This window comes from Papilio polytes, unplaced genomic scaffold (assembly GCF_000836215.1).
Source record: "Papilio polytes unplaced genomic scaffold, Ppol_1.0 DF823688.1, whole genome shotgun sequence".
Lineage (NCBI taxonomy): Eukaryota > Metazoa > Arthropoda > Insecta > Lepidoptera > Papilionidae > Papilio > Papilio polytes.
In genome coordinates, this window is record NW_013525516.1 from 1,443,029 (window position 1) to 1,470,800 (window position 27,772).

The 27,772-nt window shown below is 32.5% G+C and overlaps 2 protein-coding genes across 2 annotated transcripts in view; one reads left to right on the forward strand and one right to left on the reverse strand.

Moving 5' to 3' along the window:
- Positions 1-11,282, reverse strand: part of LOC106104390 (estradiol 17-beta-dehydrogenase 2) — a 40,744-nt gene extending 29,462 nt beyond the window's left edge. Inside the window, exon 1 of the mRNA XM_013284430.1 lies at positions 11,060-11,282. The gene's annotated coding sequence lies outside the window, so the exon portion shown is untranslated. The remainder of the gene's footprint in view (positions 1-11,059) is intronic.
- A 6,050-nt stretch (positions 11,283-17,332) lies between these two features.
- Positions 17,333-27,772, forward strand: part of LOC106104350 — a gene marked incomplete at its 3' end in the record, with an annotated part of 164,065 nt that continues 153,625 nt past the window's right edge. The window contains exon 1 of the mRNA XM_013284383.1: positions 17,333-17,686. The remainder of the gene's footprint in view (positions 17,687-27,772) is intronic.

The following is a 27,772-nucleotide window of genomic DNA, read 5'->3' on the forward strand; positions in this document are numbered from 1 at the left end:
AAAAAAAAAAAAAAAAAGGTCGCTTGCGGTTAGTGACGGCCTAATTCAGCAGGTAGCCGCTTGCTGTTCTGTGACGGTTACCCAGTATTTGAACACTTTTTGTATCTGCGTGTGGTTCCCAACCCGGGGTCCGCGCGCAGACCATTCTCATTGGTATAATAACCAATAAACGACTGTTTTTTGCCACATTGGTTGTTTTCTTTGGCTGTTTCGGCTCAAGACACCCCTGCTCACTTACACTAATATAATTATTATATTAAAGTATACTCTGTGGAAAATTACTGATACGTCAATTAAAGGTTTTACATTATTTAAATTTAATGGCGTTTGTTTTTCTGAATCTTTATTCCGAATAATAAAAAGATAATCAAGTTTACATAAAATCACACTAATGTTTCATGTGAGAAATATAAAAATACTAAAACTAAGTAATTTTAATATTTATATATTCAAATAAAACATTTATAAATGAAATACAATCTATCTAAGATCTTATAATAAGCAGACAATTTTTATAGATGACAAGAACAAAATAAATTAATGACGACAATATTCGTCCTGCTCACTCTCTATGAAAAGAATGAAATAACATGTTTGGTATAGGTATTTAGGTAGTGGAAACATTCAACGGGTATAGGTATTACATTATGAAAAGGAAAATATATTCGAAGGAGTGGATGACACATGATAGAGCATTCGAAGTCATAATATACATTCTGAACTTATTATGAAATAATTATTAAAGGTTTGTTGACCAATGTATGAAAACTATTTGTCATTGTCCTGTTAACTTAGAAATAGTAGTCAATCACCAATTGTTTGCCATATTTATCTACTTACGCAAACCTGTCTATTTCGACATTTCAATACAATATTCCTAATTCCTAACAACTTAACGGACACTAAATTCATCCGTCTTTTCAAATACTGCATACGGAAAACAAACAACAAAAATGCAGTTTCTTGCATCCCTTCCGACCGTTTTACAAAATACGAGATTAAGGAAATCATCCACACAATAAACGGCCGAAAAAAATATGGCGGACAAAAAATAACGATGCCTGTGATGTGACCTTCGAAGCGTGACGAGTCAAGGTCACAGCGGCGAGTGACGTCAGCGTGGATGCCACAATACACCGGTCACATTATTAAACACGTGTTAATAATAATCATTAAACAATTCAAACCAAAATTCCAGAAGAGTAAACAAAAACAACTTACTTTGTGCATGAACTAGCAAAAAAATAATCAGTTCATTCAGGAGTGTATAAAATATAAACAAGTAAATCCAATGACAAAATGCACAGACAGAATCAAAACTTATAAAACAATAATATCTCTCAGTTGGATATAAAATGCAATGATAATTTTTGTATAATTTGCATTACACAGGTCGTATTAGGTCACCTCTGTGTTAATATTTATTCTGGGATCGTGCGACTACACTGCAAAACTATTATGATAGATGACTAATTTATTTTAACAATCTTAGGTTGATAAAGCGCATATTAAACCCTCTCACAGTCAGACTGTTCAGTTAATATGATCAGAACTAGCGTCTCTAGCGGGATTAAAGTCTGAAAGGATGAGTAAACTATAAGCCGTCTAAACACTTGAACACAACCATTTGAATTAAATTGTTATTTTGTTCTACGTAATCTTATCTTTTTTAATAGTAATCGTCGCTATATTTAATTATGACTAGCTGTTGCTCGCGACTTCGCCTGCGTGAAATTAAAAAGAATTAAAAGATGCTATGTAACTCACTGATAACTTAGCTTTTTAATGGTGAAATAATTTCGGTTAGAAATAAAAAAAAATCGGTTCAGTAGTTTTTGAGTTATTTCAATACATACAAAAATACAAATCTTTCCTCTTTATAATATGAAGTATAGATTACTGTACTAAGGTGTATAAGCACGAACTTTTTTTTAAGTCTTCAAAGTGTCTAAGGAAATGTAATCCATATTCCACAGACTGTTTACTATTCAACGTGCTGCAACGCTGTTGCGCGTAAAACGCTGCATGTAGCTACTCTATATTCATTGCGGTCACGTATTGCCGCTACCCGCTACACGTAGGGCTGTCAAAAACGCATATCCGAACAGTGCAGAGAAGGAAAAAACTACCGACTGTCGTTGAAAAGACTTGTCAATAGCTTAAACCACTTAACTTACAAGTAACTGAAAGTTAATCACTTAATGACAATTGTTCTGGACAGATGGACTGGTTTCACACCACGGTCTCTACCAACTCCGAAGGGGTGGTAACCCTAGATAGAAGGTAGTTTGTACCATACTTAAAATCTTTTATTTACAAACCACTATCAGACCTTGCCTAGTCAAGTAGACTATTGATTGTATTTTCTTCTAGTTTAAAAGGAATTTGTTTTGTATGTCTTTTCCATACACGTTTCCTTGTAATTCTATGAGGTCAGTTTGAACTAATTTGAACACTAATTCTTGGCTCTTTTGGTGGATTTTTAGATGAATTCTTTTTGATGTTTGTAATTCACTTTGAGTTTAAAGTTTAGTAATATATCTATACTATTATAATAAAGCGTAAACAAACACTTCTTTGTTGCCTAAGATGTCAGCAATAACAGCATATTTTTAAATAATTCTTTTTTTACCTACACTTACGTCACGCTTTATGCTATATATTTTCACGCCTTTAAAATTAGGGGATAAATATTTTGGATAAAAACCCTAAAGTGGGAAAGAGACCATAAGTTGCTGCCAACATCAAGGAAGCAAGTTGTCATCTTTGTCATTTTGACATTTGCAATTGATAATTTGACAAATGTAAACAACAAAATGATATTTTCATAAATTTATGCGGATGAAGTCGCAAGGGAACAGCTAGTCTTACAAATAATATAATTACTATACATAGAATAAAACCATAAGAAATTAAGAATTCAATGCAGTAATTACTATTGCATTTCACCTTGATCGTTATATATACTATCCATAACTTTAAATTGAAATGAATGCGTTAAACGATTGACAATTAAGCTTTTTGTTGCGTACAAACAATTATCATACTTATAGAAATTGTTACATAGCTTATTATTACGTGGCTTACAAGTATTGAATACGTAAAGTTAGCAATCAGAATTTGAAACCAATTGAACCTTATACCATTGAGTTATAGTTTAAATTAGAATGCATATATTTAATCGTATTGCGGTTACGTGTTTGTATGTATAAAATGATTAGTTTTCAAACGACGTTTTTCAAGTGGATTTCCTTTCTTGTTTCCGTATCTTTAAATGGTTTTAGATAATTTATACTACTCCTTCCTGTCAATTCTATTTCCATGTCACTTTGCATTTGTCACATACAAATAGTTTATTATTATTATTAAGCCTTCGTTAAGACTCCATCAAAAGCCATCTACGATTTAATCTAAAATACATCACAATACGTTTGATGCTAAAGCCACTCTGACTTGTTTCGACAGTGGAAACGGACAGTTACAAATCTATTAGACAGTTTAGCAATTGGTTCTTCCGTCGTACAACACAAACAATCAAACGTCCTCTTTACCTCGATAGCTTCTGAGAGGCTATTGACATCGGCACTTGCGATCGCCATCGCCGCAGCTCTGTTGTCACGTAATTAGATCCTATTGTATACACGATCGCTCTTTACCGCACTGGTTTTACAATATTGAATACGATCTTCATAAAACTGCAGTTACCATAATTGAAATTTAATATTTAAGGATAAATGAACTGTAATAAGTATAACTGCACTTAAAAATGTCAAAACTCATGTAAAAATGAAAGGTCCTATCAAAATAACGTCTGAGGTTCCCTTTAGGTAAATTTCCTATAAAATTAAATTTAACTTTAATTCAAATAAAAAAAGATGCTAAAAGTTTACTTATTTCATTAAGCTCATGAATCATCTACGTTCAGCTTTAGATTATTGTTGGGATAGTTAAAATTGTTTCAGCAACTAAAAAAATAATTGACCTAAAACTTGTTCTAGTATGGTCACCCTATTTTAATAGCATCACGTCCAGAAATCGTATTCTGTGACGCGCAGAAAATGCCAACTTTTCCGCTTTCTCGTTCACTAACAGCAGTGTATCTCGGAAGCGTTTTGCAGGTTCATTGTTCGTATTTCGTAGTCTTGTTTTTTAGTTTACAATTGGTTAAATAAAATATTACACAATATTATATTACGTTATCAACACTAATGTATTGTGGTTTCAAATTGGTTTTATTATTTTGTGTCTAAGAGATTCAAAAAGGTTGGTGTTTCAAGTCGTATATACCTTTACAAAGACAAAATTACTTATTTAAATAAATATTGTAAGAGAATAATCCAAATTATGACTTAAAAAGGATTGACTGTTGTATGATTTATTTGTTGCACTTACAGTAATTACAATTAATTTTTTGATAAAAACATCTTGTCTATCACTAAAACCATAGCAAATTCCCGTTAATTTATGACATTAAAAAAGTAACGCCAACGCCAGTTATGCTGATTTAGGAAGTTTTATAGTCTCTCACTTTCTAAACGAACATCAAACAAATTCGCCGCGGGCGGCAGTTATAAACAAAAGACCCCTGGCCTTGATATTGTTTTCATTATCGCTGAAGTCATCTCTTTACATCGCAGTTTCGCACGGCTTACTCTTTAGTTCATTCACACGTGAGACTGATCTTGAACTTCAACCTGCGGATGACATAATTGAGAGCTTTTGTTATAAAACAGGAAATTACAAGACCCAATCTCTTGACAATTAAAATAATATTATGCTGTCTTACTGTAAATATTTTTTACCAAGAGTAAGTGTAAGTGGGGGATTACAAGCTTGGGATGTCTATTGCCTGATGTCTAAATGTTTTTCTTGTATTTTTCTAATTATTAGGAATGCTTCGGGTATTTTTGAGAAAGTGAAACCACATCTATACTTATCTATATCAATGTAATAAAGCGTAAACACACACTACTTCGTGGCGTAGGATGTCAGCAATCACAACATAATTTTGAATAATCCTTTCTTAAATATAAAGCCTTACATTTAGGACACGCTTTAGGCTATAGATTTTCACGCTATTAAACTTAAGAGGTATATACATTGTAAAAAAACCTTTATGTGGGAAAGGGAGCTGGAGCTGGGGAAGCTGCCAACATTAAGGAAGCAAGATAATGATAACGGTAATTTTGATATTTGCAAATAAAAATTTGACAAGTTTTTATAATTTCATGCGGATAAAGCCGTACGGGAATAGCCAGTTTATACATAAACTGAAATCACAGCATGTTTATGTAAATATTTTGGCAGAACTCAAATGTAATCTTATGAGATGTTTGTTCGTACTGTCGTTGTGACCTGCACAGTTATAAAGTGCTTACGTTAATTAACTCCGAGGTGAGTAATGAAGTGGAAGGCAGCAAGCCGACACTTCATTTAGCGAGACATTTTAACTTAAATGCTGGATGTTCTTAACGTTAACACGCTCTCTTGAAAAGTTTATGTAAGAACGCGAAAAATGTGCTAGGTAATTTGCTGTTAAACTGAATTTCTTTTTAAATTATTTTAAGTTACATTAAATGGTTCCGCCGTAACAATCATGTCTGATTTTGGTTTTTACTAAACATTTCATTAATTTTGATTAAATTGATAGGTATTACTTAATAGTGGTAATTTAAAATGAAATAATAATTTTAAATTTATATCTATCATATGTTTCTGTATATATAATAGCTAAGTCTATCTATCTTTACTAATATTATTAAGTGGAAAGACTGTATTTTTGTATCGAAATAACTCAAAAACTACTGGGCCGATTTTAAAAATTCTTTCGCAGTTAAAAAGCTACGTTATCAGTGAGTACCATAGGCTATATTTTCTATTATTATTTAATTCCACGCGGACGAAGTCGCGAGCATTAGTTATTTAATAAGATTATTTATAGTTCTGTCTTATAAACATATCAAACATACTGTATACGTAGGAAAATGGACATATAACAAGGTCCAATAGCAGTGTTTTCACCATAATGTTGGTATTAGCATCGTAAATGCGGCACAGTAAAGCCGGTTCATGACACAGACTCTGGTTATGGTGGATTAGGGTCAGCGTTGTCTTGCATCCGTTTCCTTTAGTGTCTAGATACCAAGGTTTATAGAACTATTGTTTAAAATTAATCTTTTTCGATTTCGATCTTTAATCTTTGCCTATCTATAACTAATGTTATCAAGAGGTAATATTTGTATATTTGTATTTATAACTCAAAATTTACACGGCTGATTTTTTAAATTTTTACACTTTTAAAAAGTTACGATATTAGTAAGTAACATAGGCTACATTTATTAATTCCACGCGGAGGAAGTTACGAGAAATAGCTATTAAAATATAGAGGAAGGAATTATTTTATTTTTAAAGGTCAAAAAAATCAAGAGGCCTTTCGTTTACATTACGATGGTCTACATTTTTCCTCGATTAAAAAAATATTTTATTACAGTCATAGTAATTATTGCACTAAAATGCAACAGAGCGTAACGAAAAAAATAAAATGACTCAATGCATTTTACATAACATTCTTTAATTAAACACATATGTGGCTTAAACCTTTAAAATTTTAAACGTAAAATTATACCCGAGTGTAAAAACTTGCTAAGCGGTAAAGCTTGTTATAACACCTTATTTTCGCATGCAAATAACATCGTTGCTGGATTAGCACGTTCTATAATTCTCTACAATGTAAAGTTGCTTGCTAATATTTTAAACCGTAACATGTATCTTATGACGTACAAATTACTTACTACTTTAACTTTGTGTGTATGATTCTTGATATGATTACTGTCAACGTGTAGTATTGTTTTTTTGACGAGCAAAACCTTGTGTAGAAGGACTTCGAGGTGATCATCGACATGTATAGACATCCACAATACTAGAGGAATTGTAAATACTTTGCCGTTGAGGTGATTTTACACTGCTACAAACACACGCTTTGTACAAACTTTTCGTTCTGATCTCTTTAATTAAGCTCCTCTATTGTGGTTTGCGGTGTTTCAAAAAGACACCTTAATTATAGCGTCTATGTACAGTCGGGGATACTGGCGGTGTTATCTTAAAATCGACAATCGTTTAAAATTTTTTAAAAGAGACGCGAAACAAAAACCACTACAACGCGGGTTATAAATGAACCAGTAAGAAAAAAGTCGGTTTGTGATACACGGCTACTTTTTTATTATTACCCATTCGATTGTGCCACTAATTGTTATCTAATTAGTTATTTGTAGGAAGAGGCGGAGTTTGTCTAGTTACAATAAATACGGCAATTGTTCCTAAAGTGGTACACCGCGGATTTCTGGGATTGTACCTCCTGTCGGGCTACAGGTATGCGTATGTAACAAACGAAATGAAGTCTGTATTTACGTAAGACGCGGTAATTCTGTGTGTTAACTGCGGTGAGGATTGTAGCGGACTTACGAAACGCCCGATCATCGTTAGTGCGTGCGCGCATTGCCCTGGTTTCGTTTTTACTGCAAATATTTTGAACGTTAGATGCTAAGAAAAGAATTGGTTGAACTGATTTTGCGTGAAGGTTAAGAATACGAAACATATTTATTTTTTAATGTTAATAAACAAGCTTTTAATATTTGAAACTGTATTAAGTATTTGAATTATTTTTGCAACTCTTTATGGCTGCACACAAACATCTAATGCACACAAGCTATCTAATTTTAGTACGATCATAATAACCTCCTAAAGTCATACCGTTATTGTTAAAAATGTCCTATTGACAGCTTCAGAGTCGAGAATTTGTTAACACTTTCGTGCTAAAATGCTTGTCTCGATTTTCAGTTATTTTAAAGCGAGGTCATGTTACAATGTATACGAGAAAATATAAAATAACTATAAGTCAACAGTCAGCCAAACACACGTTTCTTATTATCCTTTTTTACACAATAAGTACAGAGTTATGTAACACTTAGTTTATCTACAAAGCAGTTCCCTACGCGATCATAAAAAGTCAAGGAAATGGCTTTGTAAATCTATGGTTATTCGACATAGAAGTCTTTTATGACACAATGGGTTGTGAATAAGCTTGTAAAAGGCGTCAAATGCTTCCACTTGGCTTTATAGTATTTGTACGGATATGTTTGTCACGATTTGAATTACCGTTCATAGCTCAGATTGTATATTGTATTTACTGATAATGTTTTCAAATATTTCGCACGTAGTTTACGAAATTCAGAGATTTAACATTGACTTTTATCGATCTTTATAATGTGTTACAATAGTCAATTTTATTGTCATATCTCACGTGATACATGCAAACTTTAGTATTGAAAATACAGTCAAATTTAATTCATCAGTATTTAACACAACTTAGAGTAACGAGGCCGTAAAAATCACAATAACATATCGATTTACAATATTATAATTGACTTGCTTTCGCCCGCGCCTCCGTCCGCGTGGTATTAAAAAATAAGTAGCCTGTGTTCCTCCAGATTGTACTTTACATCTGTGCCAAATTTCATTGAGGTCCGTTCAGCCGTTTAGGCTATAAACTCTAACAAACATCGATCCATCCATCCATCTAAACTTTCGCATGTATAATATTACTATATTACTAAGAAGTAACACTAAGCATACGAATATTGATCGCATATTTTAGACGATTAGTTAGTTTGAGAATACAAATTAACGATGATGTCTAATTCTTTACAAAAATTGTCTCTAACTAATATAAATACGAACAGTAAAAGATATAACAATGGATGTTTCTAACAGTATTGTGTATTAAACATAACATAGTATAGTATGTAATTAGCCTGATAAATCGGCTAATGCTGGCGCGTACGTTCCGCATAACTTAATTGGAAACCACTTTCTGCAGCTATCGGCCGTCAGCTTCTTAACATAGAAAGTATAAGCCGTGGTTTGCTTTAATTTTATAACATTAGTAGATTTAAATGTTTTTACCTTTTTTATATGCGTATCTTACTTTTTAATTATTATTAAAAAGTTTATGTTTATTCGACTTTTACTTCAGGGTACTTAAACATATTAAATTCATAATTAAAATACAAATTAATTAAAATTAAAAACTTTAACGATGGTCTTTGTTACCAAAATTATTAAATTTAAGAGTACAATTTTTTTAAAGCATGAAATTATAAAGTTTATAAACGTAATACTAATTAACAAAAGCATAATAATTTGCGTATAAGCAAATTACACTGATAACGTAAGTTAATTATACAAAATTACAAAATACCAGAAGTTAATCGAGAAATCAATTCGTCGATCGATTTAAATGAACGCATCCAAACACGTTATATAATTTCACCACAGCCTAACAAATTAACGTGAGTTTTTACTGGCCATTCGTAAAATATAGTTGTCTCTATCATTCTCTTTATAAAAACTGAGATGAAGTGTTTTGTTTTGACTTCGCTGAAGGAAATTCACGGGTTACCTAACATAACCCACACACGTGTTATGCGAGTGTTGACTTTTACATTGTTTTATTTTGTTTAGATCTTTATCTTATTTTAAATCAGAGGAAACTAATGTACGCTGCTTTCGCTTCTTTGATCTTTGCTTTTTTTGCAAATCTTTTTATTTTAAACATCGCTGTGGCAGAACGAAAAAGAGGTTTTACGTATGTTAGACCGCTGATCTTTGTATCGTAAATTTAAGATATATTTTATATGGTAGATTGCTAACTTTTGCTTGCGAATTCGTCCGCGCGAAATCAATAAAATCTAATAAAAGATGTTAGTCAGTGATCATGTAGCTGACAAAAGAATTTTTGATAACGATGCCGTAGTTTTTGGGTGTATTCGTTACATGCAAAAATGTAAATTTTTCCTCTTAATAAGTGTAGAAAATACAATAATCAGAGTGAAATAGTGATTGGCATAAATTACCATTCGTTTAAAAAAGTTTCCTTGGAAAAGAAGACTAAAATCTATTTATATATCTCCAAAGGACAAAATGCACGCATGCTGAAACAGAAAACTGCGTTGTTTATAGTCTATGGTCATTGACCTGCTTCATCCGGGGTGTCATCCTAATGTGGATAGATTTAATTTCATATTAACATATCCGGCGATTCTTCAAAATAGATATTCCATCGAACAGAACAGAATTAAAAAAAGATTTTGTAATTTCAAAACAGTTTTAATTTGATAAATTTCAATAGAATTGATCGTTTCAATTTTGCGTGATTTTCACCGCGATTTAAAGATCTTTGATACCATTTTCTTGATTTTTAGACAGTACTTATATAAACAATATAATAATCCAGGTTACCGCGGATGTATTAAATTATGAAATAATAATAAACTCACCTAAAGATAATCGAAAATCCATATAAGTTAAGACCGTTTAACTACAAGCTGCGATTTGCTCGGTACAATAAAAGTCTATATAATTTTCCAATTAAATTTCCACACTTGCACAAACCACATGTAGGCCGATCAGAAACTGCCGCGAGAAATCGTTCTGTAAACATCTTTAATGTCCATGCAAATCCACACAGGGAATGCGAGAGAAAATACTTCGATACATATTTACATAAATCCTCACGATATGAAGAGAAATATCGATATCGATACAGATTAGAACATCACTAATTGGTAATCGGAAAATAAACGATTTCCCGCACAACGAAACCGTTTCTGTATATGTAGTTTGCACGAATCCTTCGTTATTGAAACAAACTATAGTAACCGATACTAGCTTTCATACATATGTAGATTTAAAAGGCGTGTTTTAAACGCGATGTTTATATGCGGACGTGATTGACTAACAAATAGATAGACAGACATTCGTATGTAAATTTTACATATTTAACGGTATGCATGGTAAAAAGTTTTTTTGTACAATTTTAAAGAAAGTTTCGATTGAATAAGAGTCAATCTATATGCAAGTAGCGTTTTCTATGACTCTAGATAAGGTTAAGCTTTGAAATTAATTAAAAAAATTAACTTTAACTGTTGATAGACACAAATAGTACAATAGTATATTGTATACAAAATTATTGCTAAAGCAATAGGAACATATATTTACTTACTTTAAAAAAATCCAAGTCCTTATGGAGTTTATTTCCAAATGATCAAACACAAATCCAGAACAATTTCAAATAAAATTTTCGATTAAAACACAATCACACTTCCTAATATCAAAGTTAACAAGATTAGACAGGTTATTTTGAATCGCTACCGTTTCGCGAAGACGGTGCGTCACGACGTAAGACACGTCCGAACTCTCGTGTGTCTACTTTCGAACTGAAGTAAGCAAGGCAAGGCAAGACTCGAGTTGAGATTGTCCGGAATGGGTATCGTAAGGCATATTTTGATGCATCGTCTGCATGGCTTGGAATGCAGCGCCACAAGCTCCTCTGCTTTATTTTTCCCTCCATAAGAACTGGAATACTGGATAATAAGAACAGTCTGGAACGTTTTGTGTTGAGGTATCCTATACCCATTTACTTATGGCTTAAATGACTAAGCTAAGATGAAAGTTTTTTTTTACTAAATTGCTGATTTACTTTAACTTAGCAAAATGTTGCTTTTAATAATTTTTAAATGTACAACTCAACTGTCAGGTTGCTGTGAGTTTAATAAAATTAAGTGAACTTTGGCAAAGTCTGCGAGAGTTAAATTTTAAAACAATAAATTATTTTATCCGTCGATAAGTACTTATTGTATACCTGTTATTTATACGTTATCGGGTTTTTTAATTTTACGCAGGCGAAGTAGCGAGCATCAGCTAGTGTTAATTTAAAGGTAATTAATTGATCAATATATAATTATATCACCTAGCATAGAAAAGCTGGTATAATTTCGCAAAAGAGCTATGCTTAGTCTGTATATCTATTTAGTGTTGGTTAATATTAGTTCATTTGCATTAGTTCAAGTAACTAGTATAACGAATGTTTCAAATTATTAAACATATTGCGTGCGCACGATCAGCAAAGTACTATAATTTGAGTAAGACTCATTATATAGTCTTACACAACGTGTCTAAACTCTGTAATAAAAGCGAGCGTCGAAGCCTGTAATGTTCTGCCGTTATCTTTTAAAAACACATTTAATTTTACAGAGTGTACGAACTAATGAGAACAGAGAGCTGTAATATTTTACCGAATGTATTACTTTTAAAGTAAATAAGCTGAAAAACGGAAGTATTAATTCTCTAGTTTCCGGGTCCAAATTACAATTTAGACTTTTAAAACAAATTATAAAACATCTATAAGCAATGATCGTTTTTTCTATTTCATGGAATTGATGTCGTTTGCACTTTTGCCACCTTATAATAAAAAAGTAACCAGCTAAAAAATTAAATAAAAAAGGAAGAACAGTAAAACATAAATAAGTACTTATTTTTAAGTTATTATTATCAATACAGGCGTTTACATAAATGGCCAATTTTATTGTATTTAAAAGTAATAAACAGTCGGCCGGTAATTATATTTGATTTGTCAGCGTTATATGTGAAAAGAGTTACCTTCCGTGTTTGTATAACAGCCGTATTAGAAAGTCACTTGGCGCATTTACTTTACAACTTGTTTCCTTAATTTTGCGAAGCTGGTTTTTTCATTCGGTACAGTTGGAATAAGTTAGTGTTTGGTAAAACTTTGATAGATACCCTTATTAGTGTATTACATATATAATTATGTCTATTATAAGTAGTAAATGTATCATCATGCTGAAATATTCTTATAAAAATTACAAAATTATACTTACTTATAAAAGTTTTATCGTTTGTAAATTCTGGATAAAGTCGCTCAAGACTGATAATTTTCGACGTTATATGGAGTGGTCGTTGTATGGAGTGACAAAGGATATGTAATTTTCCCATCCTTATTTAAACTTAATGATTAAAACATCACACTTTCTAAGTTAAATAAAGTGTCGGCGACGTTACATCGAGTAACGTTATATGGAGTTTACATTATACGTTTCGGTAACAATATAACATAACGAATATATAGTTTTAAAAAGCTGCGCTTAGTTACAATGTAGTTGATTTTACTCTTATTATACAGGTTATTATTTACTTTATACATCTACTCTTATTATACATTATTAACCTCATTTTTACATATTGATAAAAATGCTTAAAACCATTAAACAAAGTAGTTAGTTATTTTATGAATTCAATCACTATTTAATGTAAAACTGTTAACGTTAGATAGCGTTATTCCAATACGGGGTCCGTTAGTTCGTGTCTTCGGAGCACACCATGCAAATCAGCTGTTGATAATATTAACAGTATGAAGCGAAGCATGCGGTCCAATAAATCAAATTACGCGGAACATATATAAGTGTTTTAATAGCTTTTTTAATTCCAAATATACACAAAGTAATAACAAATCAAAAATCACATTGGTACATGTCGGGTTTCAAACCCAGGACCTGAGGATTACAAGTCAAGTGCTCAAACCCCTGAACCACGGACGTGGTGACGACCCTTGAGGTATAACCGTCCTCACTTTATTCGGTTTTGACAAAATCGGTGAAAAACACCATTTTTGACTAGGGTAACTTCGTGTGCTTTTTGATTGACAGCTCGTTTTACAAAGTGTAGCACATTGAAACGTTAGCCAGCCATTTTGACAAACAAACGCGTCAACGTTTTTTATTAAAGCCGCTTACAAAATAATAGAGTAAATTGTTGAACTATAACACATAGCTTGCGTGGAATAGTTACAGAGTCAAAGTAAATCGGGCGAATGTTAAATTCACTTTTGAGGGAAAAAAATTATTTATTTTATTTATCTTTATTAAAACTGCTGCTAAACCGAAATTCTAAAAAAATCCTTGAGCATTTACTTTTATTCGAGTAACCGTCGTGTAGAAAAAAGAAAAATCTCGTATAAAACTACACTAAAGGTCTCTCTTAGGCTTGGCGTTAACCAATCATTGTTAATCTTATTTAGAAGTTCTGTGTATTTTTAATTGGATTCTACAGCGTTAAATATTGCTACTCGGATACATACAAACTTATTACTAATCTCTTACCATGCTATGCGACGATGTCAGTCAAGTAATTGGATGTTAGGACAGATTAGTGTAAGGAGAAGTACAGAAACTAAAAAAGCTATCGAAAATCTTAGGGTTCACCTGATGATCTACTCTAGGTCTCGGAAGGTACCAGACAAGTTAATATCTACTCTTTAACATAATGTGAATATTTGTTCTACAGAACCTAAATCTTGTACTAGTAAACAAAAGTAATTTGTCTACTTTGGTGGCGTAAGGCACATGTTTATGCCATTTATATTGTTTGGTACAACAATCTCCCTCAGACAATAGCGTGATAGGCCTATTGTTTGTAAGTTTTAATAATAATTCACGTTCATACTGAGATTACATTACATCAACCGACGAAAAACAATCGAAGGTGTAGTTTATTTGTACTGTCGAAACACTGGCATCGAACACCCGCGGTCGCGCGACACTTAAACACCTAAAACTCATACACCGAACGGCATAATATTGCAAACAAGGGGATGGTGATGGATAAAGTGGTACTCACCCGCTTGATGCCCCATTCACCCCCTGCAGGTGCCTGGTCTCTGTCAAGCCTAGTTCTGTCCAGGCTATAGGCGCCAGCGATGCTGCTTGCAGATGCATCCATATGCACTGTTATTGTTCCAAACGCGAAAATACAACGCGACCCCTTCCGTAACTAAATTGATAAAAACCGCCACTTCTGATTATCTTTGAACTCGTACTTTTTAGCCAACCGATTGACTGAGCTGCGTTCATACGACTCTTTCACCCGCACACCTCTCCGCAAGCCCCGCGCGGGTGAGAGATTCAAAACTACCCACTAGAGTGGGAAAATAAAAATGCGTCCGATTACCCGCATTAACCAAGGCTTCGAAATTCAAACTATATGTTCGCCACCAAATGTGGCAAACCCATATAATCTATACCGAACAGAAACATTGTCTTTGTCATTTTCTTTGAAATAATAGCGACGACAATTTTTAATACAAGGCAAGGAATATCACTGTTAAGCTTACATCATATGTATTCTCGAAGTTTATGTCGCGTATAACATACTGTGTGAAAGAGACCTAGCCAATTTTAATATACCTAGAGTGGACTTTGTTCTAACAAAACTAACATGGAATAAAATTGGGTTTTATTTTCGTTTTTTATTTGATTTCCTATTGGCTTGTATTTAGAATCGTGTGATGAAATAATTCTACAATTATAAAGAACATGAATAGACGCTATGTTTGAGAACTATTAGCGCACTTATAATAACTAAATGTTTTTAAATATCTAGCGTCAGTTTTCATTGTCATAGTGTGAGTAGGCACTCCAGTTCTCTTTCGCGAACCGGGACAGCTGCCAACTTCCATTCAATTTGCAACACGGATAAATTACAATAAAACCGCAATTATAACGCATTTATGTATTTTTTTCATATTTAATGCAATATTCTTAAGTGACTTTGAATTTTATTATGATTTTCGCAGTTTATTCTTTTAATAAAATCGTACATTCAGTTTCAGAAACAGTTTTAAATAAAACTAGTCTATTTTTGTATATTGTGGTGTATGTGGGTATGCCAATATAATGTACCGTCAGTAATATGAATAATAAATTAGTCCAGTACCAACCGACGTTTCATTCACATCCCTACATTACATTGGCGACGAGGATAGGATTTATTTTAAACGTTTTTTAAACAATTGAACGTTAAAAACAATACTCAAAAATTGTCAATTAATTAGTTAAAATAACTTGATTTATTTCAACAAGGTTATTAAACAAATAAAAGCCATTTAAATACTTACTCACTCCTACAACTTTTTTCATCAATCATTCTTGTACGAAAGATCTCTGTACAATGTTGTCTGAAACCATTAACTTCTTTTGTAGAATTTATTTAATCATTTCAACATTCAGCATTAAAAGTTACTTTCAACAATGAAGTATGAAAAAGTTTAGAAAATCTACAATTGAAAGTAGTTACATTAAACTTAATCAATAAACACTCAAAAGCTTATTTTTACGCATTTTTTGACATAATAAATATCCTCTCAAGACGATTAGGATCCAATTTAAGTTGTAAATAAAGGTAGTTAACGACCAGCTTAACATGACTTAGGAAAGTGGCTATTATTTGTTTATTGTCTATAATAACAAATATGCATTGTTCTCTATTGTTCTTGCCTCATTGCTTACTTCATCGATTGCCCCAGCTAACAAAAATGTCCTTTATTCGTAACAAACATTCCTATCACTCTAAATAATTAGTTATTATTACGTCTATCAATTAGTTTAGCAAAACTGTCTAGTGAATACATTTGTGAAATAGGAGACAGTGTACATATTTTTATAGGAGAAAAGAGCCAAGTAATGTTTAGCTTAAAAATGTTGTTAATTCATCTAACAACACACTATAGGCGGCGCCAGGCAATGATCTAAGCTAGTTATCATTAACATGATGTTCGAATATTGAAACAAATCTTAAACGGGCTTCGTAAACGCCGCTGATTATCTGACTGATCTCAAAATGTTGCCTTATCAATTAATACGTTGTTACATGTTTAAATATCAGTATTCAGTAATGATCCGATAAAATATCTAAGTACACGTACATAAAAGAGCCAAGAGCGTTTTACTTTTTAAGCTATAGACTAAGAATTTAACAGAAAATCTAAAAATAATAAAAACGTCCGTGCGATCGCAAAAAATAATTTACAAATTGGCTTTTAATATTGAGGATAATAGAAACAAATTATAACGCTCATAATGAAATACAAAATATTTCATAAGTAAAATAAATAGATGTACTTAAAATAATAAGACCTTCGAAAGTAACAAATTAATCTAACTTGTAAAGTGCCTAAAACTACAATTGTTCGTTGAGCTTTGTCTACTGACTTAAGGTTTTAATGAGAGGAATACCGCGTTAATTAAATAAAACGTGAACAAAGCTCGCACTGTGAGAGAATCTGCACAAAAACGTACATAAAATAAATGAGTAAATAACGCTTGCGACTGCTTTTTGTTTTCTATAAAACAGCGCACTCTAGTGTACGCAAGTGACATAACAACGAAGTATCAAAAATTAGCGTCGAAGTAACTTCGTAAATTCTTTATTGAAACTAAAAAGTACATAAAAATAGGATATAAAAATACTTGAGATTCGTGTAAATCATAAAATTATTTTTTACTTTGATAATATTACTGGAAAATGTAAAAATACGTAAAATATATTGTTGGTTTCACTTTAGTACGATATTTGACCGCTAGATGTAGGTTAGGTCGCTCGTAGCGTGAGATTCAATATGGCGGCACCATTCGCCTCTGGAACAGGGCGGGGAGAACAGTTGCCGAATCGACTCTACCATATCTACGCGTATTTTTTATCGAAACTGTGTGTTCGTGACTTGAACGCGGGTGATATTGGAAATTTATTGTGTGTTTCTGTGTTTATATGTGTTGTTTGTGTTATCAATTGTGCGTTATGGTGTTTTTGTGTGAATAACGTGAAACTACTTTAGGGTAACAATGTCTAGTAGTTGACATGTTTATCTGTGTCGTGTGTGAAGATTTTCCCTTGGCGTGAGGAGGTGCGGTGCGCTAGTGTGCGCGCTGGCGGCCGTGTGCGTGCCGCGGCCGTAGTAAGCGGCGATCCAATGATGGATTGCATTTCCATGGATGTATAGGTAAAGATCGCTACTCAATTTGTGCCTCTATTTAGCGAGTAATAGCCCAATGCCATACGCATACAAGTAGATCGCTTTTGGGCCGCATTCCACCAGTGCTTTGTTTTATACATAGCAAGTTCTTTATACTGTAGCGCATGTATTTCGGTGTAAGGATGTATCCTTGAATCGATAAGGATAATGTAGTTTTAGAGTGCGAATACAATCTTTTTAGGTTCTTTTGTGTTGTCTTATCGCTTTGATTTAAGGTCGTTCGGACCTTGTCGCTGCTTTGATCTTACGAAATGTTTTCCTCTACTGTTCATTGTGTAATATAACATTGGATACTGTTCAGTTTCTTTTTTTTTACTTTGTTAAGCCACTTTTACTACTTTATTTTTATGTACTATTAATAATCCAATAAGAAATTCATATAAGACTCATGTAACTTGCTTGCTTTTATGTTTACTTGTGTGATTACAACTAAGTATGTATATCGGAAGCTTTCTATCAACGCTATTCATACGCACGCACAAAGTCTAGCTTGTACAATTGAATCTTAATTCATTACATTCATGCGGAGTCGCGCGAGAATATGGTTCCCCTCGCTCTGTTCACTGCCTCTGGTTATCAGCTTACAAAATGACTGAAGCCGTCTCCCTCCTGCAGCCTGCTAATCCGTGTAACTCCGTCTCTTTTTGGCGCATATTGCGCGTTTTTCTTCTTTTGCCGCGTCATATGGCAGTGTTGAGGTACAAGCATAGTTGGCGAAGTGAAGTCGATTGGTTTTTACCAGCGCGTTTTAACAAAAACAATCGTTTTTAAAGTTGGCCCGTGGGCTGTAATTGATTCCGAGTCCTTTGTTTAAGAGTTTGATACATAGTATAGAGAGGGTATGTTAAGGGCATCTGCGCATCTTACCCGCGCAGTTAGAGGTTTGGTGCTCGTCCGTGTCGCACGTGGCCCGTCTCTTACCTCCAATCGGGTACCTTGCAATTATCCTAATAAGTTAACGGTAAATGAGATCAGTCAATCATGTAACCAACTTTGGATGCTGTTTGAAATGTAAGTTTATTTTGTAATGCAAGGAAGTACATTTTAATAAAAAAACTTTATCCCCTTTGTTTAGTTTTATAAGTTCAGAAACTGTTTAAAATGTAATAATACATTTTTCTAAAATTCAGGTTAAAATTAGAGGTTACATTTTTACTAGTAGAAATTAAATTGAATATAATCCATGTAAGTTCCAGGTATTCATTACGTCTCAATTTTATTTAAAAACCGTACCGTGACTAAAAAGAACTCATTTCGAAGTTTATAACTCGAGATTCATTTCAATGCAGTACATTGACGTTCAAAAGGCGCAATAAAAAGAGTTTATTAATATTCATCATGAGGAAAAGAGACGACGATAACCTTTTAGTCCATTAAAATGCTCTAATTGCATCTTTGACGTGGCATCGAGATATAAACTAAAGATCTGTTGTCGACAAACTTTTGTTTCAAATACCCACTTGTACTTTTAAAATATTTGCCTACTTTTTAGTGTATTAATATTATTTGGCTAGACTGGATGTCTTGAGGACTTTGACCTTATGCATGTGAATGTAGAGTTGCCTTTAGATTTTTTAAATTTACATCAAACTTATTACACAGTTTAATCCTGGGTAAATTTATATTGTCTTGAATAATTTAGTAAATTGAACTATGAAAAAATATCGTTATATTTTTTTGGTAAATACGTAGTGTATGTACATTTGAAAGTAACAGCGTTTTGAATTTTAAGTCGACGGTAGCTCAAAATTACTTTAAATTGTCTGACAGATTTTAAGAGGAACCGCACGCTTATAAAGCGAAGTTTTTAACATTCGTTTCTTTGGTCGTGAGTAGTTTATTTGCTTAATTTATTGTCTACTAGCCCGCAACTAATGTTAAGAATAAAAAAAAAAACAAAATAACCTACGAGGTCAACTAGACTATCCTTTACATCTATACCAAATTATATCAAGATCCCTTTAGCAGTATAGACTACTCACTGTAACAAATATTCATCCATCTACCTTCACATTTATAATATTAGTAAGATTAGTAAGATAGTCGGTCACTTCGTTATTTGCTGCTTAACTATCTTCTATTATAGAAAAGGCGCGAAAACATGTTGTTCATTTAAGTTTATCGTGTCACAAGTTGTTACAATGTAAGAGTTCAATGCACTACTTGATATCGCCAAGATAATTGTGATGTCTGTAATTGATTGCATAAGCAAGTCTCTTGATGTTCTCCAGCTTTGTGGAATCGTATTACATTGTTAATGTTAGGATTACCGTGTAATTAACGCATATAGACCGTCTCGTTAGCTCAGCGCCAGACAATGTCTAATTAATCATACAGTAAACCTAAATGTTTCCACTTCCTTACCAAAACATTACCGATGTACAGTTATTAGTGATAACATTTGAATTGGTAGATTTATTGGCTTTTATGTCCTTTTGATGACTGAACGATTCATTGTTCCATTATAAACTAGCGATCCGCCCCAGTTACGGTTGCAAAAATATACTTCTCATTACTTTTCTGTCGTTATTAGTTATAATAAAAAATATATGAGTGTTAATTTAGCTTTATAATAACGAAAGTATAAAGAAATCGGTTTAGTTTGTGAGTTTAATTTTTGGCAAAAATAATCAAATGTTCACTCTTTGAAAGATTAGTCTACGAGTAGAATAAGAAGGCAGATATTTGTCTCCGAGAATCCGTCAGACAAAACGATAAAAATATAAATAAAGCAGTGAGTTTTAATAGCGTTAGTTATTAAAGAACGAAGAAAAATAACTTGTACATTGAGTTACTAAGAAAAAATCTTAGTAAAACATAACATGTTTACTAATTTACCAGCAGTTTTAACAGAGAACTAGTATTTTTAACGATAAATGCGGAAAAATACCAGAGAAGGATTATTGAGTGTAAGAAGTCGCAAACTCTTGGCGGCAATTAAGCTCCGAGGCACGGACGAATTAGAAAAAGTTGATTGCTCGCCAAATTTTTTCCCTAACGTTGAGAGCTACGAGTGTTTATTAGTTAAGAATTGTTTAATTGCTTTAATATACCTAAAGTAATTTAATAAAAAAACCTAAAGTTACATGTAAATTAGAGTTCAAATGTGGGAATGGTTAGAAAATTACTTCGACTTAGTGAATATCCTGCGAGTGAACGCAACCAAAGCGATTTCTTATCGCTATTCAGATATCAAAATGTATGGCGGTGTTTCTGAAATGAAAAATATACATGGAATTGAGCCAAGTTCTATCCAGCTTAGTATACGAGGCTCGTACTCGTATCAATATGGAGTTAAAAATGCCATGTCCCTGGTTGAGAAACAACTTCCGATCAGTTGAAATAATAGCTTCACACTATAAACTGTTAAAAAAAAACTAAAGAAAGCTAAAAAGTAAATGTTTGTTGAAACCCCCAAAAAAACACTGTTTAAACGAAAGACTAAACTATTTTACGACTTTATCAAAAAATACTCAAATAAGAAATAGATTTTCAGGAATTGTCTATTTTCGTATCAAATACGTTCCACAATTGAAGAGGTAAAGAAAATATCTATTCTCAAAAATTGAGAAAAATTCTACTCTCAACGTTAAGCTTTATAATTTCGCAATTTATTTTGCTAAAATTACGATAAATGTTGTCTTAGAACTAGACATTTTCTAGCGAAGTAGTTCTTAATTTTATTTTTATCATGTATAGACCTTTTTTTTTTTTCTCGCTGGGAAAATGCATTTACGCATCCCCCCCGTTTACCAGGGGGGGTATGTGGGACTCGCCGGCCGAGAGATGGAAGATGGCCGGAATACCCACTAAAAACCCAGCGGTGTTCCTTCTGCTCGCCAGTGGCTGGGTCACGGGAACGCTTCTGCTTTCTTCCGCGACCACTATCCCGCCTAAACCAAAGTGAAGAGTTCGAAGGATGGTACATTTCCATATATTCTTAGTACTTAGTATGCATGTGTAAATCAATCCTTATTCAGGGTAACATCAATTTGTCAATTTGTATTACGTATAACACCGAGCGTATTCTCCCACTATCACATAATAGAATTTGCGTTGCGAATGGATTTGGTGTCTATCGGTGGTGACATTTGATTCACTGTTGTCGCAAACAAGATTTTGTTGGCTGTATTTCAAGGAAAATCCTCTCTGTTAATAATTTTATATTCAACATTAATTCTGTATGAATTAAAAGCTTAGCGTTTGTGTTGCGATTAGTCTTTTTTAGATTATTGGTGGATCTTATCAATGTGAAGTTCATATCAATCTTACGTTCGAAGTGACGCAGTATGTGCGTATACGCTAAAAGGATTTATCTATATTCTGCTTTTGTAAATTTATTTAAGGGTTTTTCTAACTAAAATTAAAAATATCTATGTAATCTTTCATCTGTTCTTTGTTTAACAAACTGATTATATTTTAATGATAATAATTTATTCATCATTAAGTGAAAAGCGTGGTGAGCCGTTTAATATGTAAATGTCATCACGATGGTAATCTCCATAAAATTAAATTTGGATTAGTAAAGTGAAAGTTACCTCTTAGTTATGTTCCGGCTCTTAATGAGCTTAACTCAAGTTTCTTGTTACACTTATTTTCAATTCGAATTGCAAAAGAAATCTAATAACTCAGTGTATATTTACTTGCTTTAACTTAAGGCGGTTTTTAGGTACTAATACTTAGAAAGAGATTTATAGTGTTGATTTCTCTTAAATTCATCACGAGAAATAATATATCTTAATTGAAAAAAAAAATGCGGTACACAGTTTTATACATTACAGGTAAATCAATAAACATATTTTTTTAAATTGACTAACAGTAACCGTAACTTTTAAAGTAGTGCAAATTTATTTGTAATATTTATGTCGTTTTTGAAGCTAATCCCAAATAAAATATGAACTGTAGTTAAGGATATAACCATGTAGCGTTAAAACTCCGTATAATTTGTATGAACCGTTTGCCGACCGTAATCGAGGCTCTTTGTTAATTAGTCCTGGGTTAAGTTGAGGTGTACTCGGTTGGGTTTTATCTGCGGATTTCCCTAACTCAAATTATACATTAGTGAAATTCTTTATTACAATATTACATTTGAATTTCTAATTGGCATTCATTGTCCAGTCCACTCATCTATACTAATATAATAAAGCGTAAACACACACGTGGCGTCTCTACACTTCTACAAAAAATCTCTACACTTACGACACGCTTTAGGCTATATATTTTCAAGCTGTTATACTTCGGGGTTATAAAAAATTGGAAATAACCTTAATGTGGAAAGGGGCCATAAACTACAAGCAGCCAAGATTATGGAAGCAAGGTTATTATTATAACGGAAATTTTGACATTTGCAATTGAGAATTTGACAAATGTAAACACTAAAATAAAGTTTTTATAATTTTATGTGGATGCAGTCGCATGAGAACAGCTAGTTATTTACAAATAATTTGGTTGTTTTGGTATGTGTATAGTATCCGATAGTAACTATCTATTTCTTATTAAAATATTGACAAAAATGTGTTGACAAATTGAAACAGACTGTCAAAGTCCCTGGATAAGTAACATTTGCAACATCGGACGAAACTAAGTATTAGTATACTAAGTTAATATAGACAAAACGGCCTTGCATTTATATTTCACGTGGCGTCTACAATGCCAAGAATGTTTGTAAAGTTTCAAGAAGAGGATGTAATTAGCTTAAATTAAACCCTCGCTTAAATGGAATAGATGCTAATTTACTTTGTCCCTGGCACGACGCCCTGTTTATGTACAGCTTATTATTGTATAGTTCTTGTTAATTTGATTCCGTAATGAATATTAATGAAAGGTATTTGAAATGGCTTTATCGGATTCGATTAGTTGTACATTTTGTATCACGCTTCCGTTGACTTATCAATCTTGATATCTATAAAAGTGAACGAAATCTTAATACGACTAAAGTGGGCAATTAATCTCGACGATATCTATTTTAATACTAAATCACGGAAGCTAAGATAAAGGTTAATCAATTCCTAATTTCGCAATTATTTAAATTAACTTATCAGTTTATAACAAGATATTTATAAATTGTTTACTTATCAAATAAATGAGAAAACATTAACACTTAAAAGCATTTATTAATTAGGTGTAAAAAGATCAATATAGATTAAAAGGTCGAAAACGAAATCTATTTTTACAACATTCGCATATTCTTTGATTTTATGCCTCTTTGTGCTTATACCGTAAATGTTGCCATTATAGCGCCCTTCTCAAGATGCCGATTTGAAATTAAATGGATTACTCTAAGGGCTTCTCCCTAAAAATTTTGTCACTTTTACATTCATTATTTGAACTTAAGTAAAAAACAAAAAATTAGTTATTTTTTCGCTTCGTACAAATACTGTATAAATTACTAGTTGTAGCCCCCGACTCCGTCTGCATGTATTTAAAAAAGAAGTGAGTAGTCTGTATATTTTTCCAGACTATCCTCTACACCTATATCAAATTTCATCGAAATCTGTTCACCTGTTTAGGCTACAAACTGTAACAAACAAAATATATTCCATCTAAACTTTCGTATTTATAATGTTGGTATGATTTGACAAAGTTCTTACTAGAAATGAAGAAAATTATATAATATTAGGAATAAGAATACATATTACATGAAGATATACTCATCTGTAATGATTGTTCACAAGAACAGAGTCGTAAAGCGCCGAGGCGGGGACTAATCAGCGAAACTCGAACCGACTTCATTGTATTTAATACGTATCAAGTTTATATTGCTCTTGGCACGTGTTGCTCTGATAAATTTCTTACAAGCTTATTCGTTAAGGGAAATACATATTTTCTATTTATTACGAGCTGTCGCCCGAAAACTTCGTCTGCAAATTTGGACCACCCGTTACGCCATTTTGACAGCGCGGAATTATAAAAAAGTAGCCTATAATATGCCTGTTTATGTCAGGTACCCTGCAGGGAAAGTCCGGTCGAAATCGGTCCAGCCGTTTCGGAGATTACCCGAAACAAACGCGGCATGCGGACATACAGACAGACAAAAAATTTTTAAACGCGATTTTTTTTTATCAGTAACGCAAATACATCATCTTCCCTAAATCTGTGATTTTTCTTTTATTATTACAAACAGACACTCTAATTTCATTATGTGTATAGATAGATAAATAGATTACAGCTTACTAGGGGGTACCATCTTTCGACTGCATCACTTTTATCTGCTGGGATCGTGGTAAAGCGTTAGCTTATTTAGCTATTTTATGTTTAAAGCTGTTCGGCACCTTATCATTCGGATACAAAATATCGAAGATCTCTAGGTAAACGTAAGTAACTGTTATAGGCAATATTTCCAGGAGAGCGCAATAAACAGTAATAGAACTATTTTAAACTGAATTAAAGAAATGGCGAGTATGGTTTAATATGTATTCTATCGGAAACCTACAGTAAGAATGTTTAGGGCCTGTCACATAATTCTTGTAAATTGTCGGACAATCCAACGTATAAAATATAATAAATATCGCATTTTGGTACTCTACCTGACATTGACGTCACTTTTAAGCTATCTGAGCCTCTATCAGCCAGTAGTGGGACAGGTCCTTAATCACGCTTCAATAAGAGGGAGCTTTTTTAAAGTCTACAGTCGTTTGTTTTAAAAACAAAAATTCTAATATGTATTGTTTTGATTGTTTGCTAATGGGAATAATATATAATTAAGGTGTATATCTCAATATTGGAATATTAATAGTTTATGATTAAATACCTAATCGTGTAATGTAGGGATCAGTGCTGTGTTACAACTAATACTACATAATCTATCAATTAATACGAATTGATGGAAATTTACGCATTTTGTAATTTAATCTGCGTATGATAAATATTAAATGAATTAGAATAAATATAGAAGTGATTATGTGTTTAGTTGTTAACACGTTAAATGCCACTATTCATATGTTGGCACTGAAAGTGTTAATATGTCTATGCATGTAAAATAATACCGTACAAATGCGTTCTCATTCATACAATGTTGTTATATTATCTAATATATCCGAGGATTTATTATTACTGCGTGCCCGTTCTTGTGTTTATGTTTACAGTAGTAAGATAATAACGGACTGTCTTGCCTCTATCTGTGATTTGATTATAGTGTCGTAACATTAACGCCACTTACGATTTCTAAACATAAAAGTTCTTAATATTTCTGTAAATTGAATTTTACTAATATTATAAATGCGAAAGTTTAGATGGATGTATGTTTAGAGTTTGCAGCCTAAACTGTTGAATGGATCTCGAAGGCATAGATTTTGAGGATAGTCTGGAAGAACACAGAAGGTACTTAATTTTGCTTTTATTTTATTCCACACGTATGGAATCGCGGTTGAAAGCTAATACCGTATATGCGATAAAATATATGGTGCTATAAACCAACCTATCAAATGATTTCAGAGGTCTGAGTGCGAATTTAATTATCACCTCATTAATTTTAGACCAAATATAGGTCTATCGCTTACCACATTTAATACTTAATATGCTTATTGAAATGTACTTGGCACATTTAAAACGATTATTCATATTTAAAACTATATTTAGTTATGGTTTATACTCTACTAGCTGTTCCCGTGCGGCTTCATCTGCATGAAATTATATAAACTTTATTTTATTGTGTACATTTGTCAAATTCTCAATTGCAAATGTCAAAATCACCGATACTATAATAACCTTGTTTCCTTAATGTTGGCAGCTTGCAGTTTATGGTCCCTTTCCCACATGAAGGTTTTTCCTATTTATTTTACCCCCTAAGATTAATAGCGTGAAAATATATATCCTAAAGCGTATCCTAAAATATGTATCCTAAGTGTAGAGATTTTTTGTAGAAGTGTAGGGTGGGTAGTGTAGGTAGTCGTAGTGTAGGGCATTTTACGACACAAATAAGTGTGTATTTACGCTTTATTACATTAGCATAGAAGTATAGACAGAACTTTAAAAAGCAGACAAAGTCACAAATTAAAAGTCGTTGAAGACATAAAACTTATTCTGTAAACTGTGTAACTTTTTTGCTCTCTTCAATGATAAAAAGAAAATAAATAGATAGTTGATTACTACTATTCTGTTTTGATACATAAACTTTCAAGATAACTTATAGTCCATTGCAAATTGAACACATCTGAAAACAAGACTAACTCCCATTATGTTAATGTACTGGAGTTCTGACTTTCTTACATCTCTGATATACGCCGCGGAGAAATATAATTTGTCATGGCTTCACAAATCTTAATCTTGTTTGGTAACTTGATGTTTCGTAGTCTTGATTATATAATATGATAATTGATTATTTGGTTGGTATGGTGGTTGGTTGGTTGGTTGATGGTTATTAAATTATTGTAAAATACTCTAATTAGTTCGAAAGAGTCGTAAAAGGAAATCTTACATTTTCATAAAATAGGTAAATTCAAATGTAATATAAACTTTATGAATAGACAAATTTTTTTATATTCGATAGACGGTAATATGTAATTTTTTTTTGTAAATGTTATCTAAAATATTGCTTGTTTTTGTTTAGAAGTAAATTGATTTGTGAGTTATTTGTAACCGAATTTAAATATCGTTACATCGACTAATCAGTTTCAATTGATCGTTATATTTTCTAAATCAATCTCAATTAAGATCTGCTTTGAAGATTACTGCCTAATCTAAGTGTATTTTTTACTTATGCTGGGTTTTTGAAGTTTTCACTTATTTTATCATTACCTAGCGATTCATTATTGTAAAGTTGACCTAAGTTTGGAAACGCAGTTCACGAATTTATCGAAACAAGACACTAACGAATCGTTAAACGCAGCTGAGAAAGCGGGTATCTACCAGACTTGTCTTAAAACTTGTTACAAATTGTGTTGTATAAAATTAGACTTCATTTAAGCTACGTGAGTTATAATTAAAATTCGGTGTCATTGAAATAAAACTGTTAATATGTCTTAGTTAATTAATTACAGTGTATACAGGGTGTTGTTGAGGGCTACGTTAATTCACGGATATCCGGCGCAGCTTGTTACTCGTACATTCGGACGA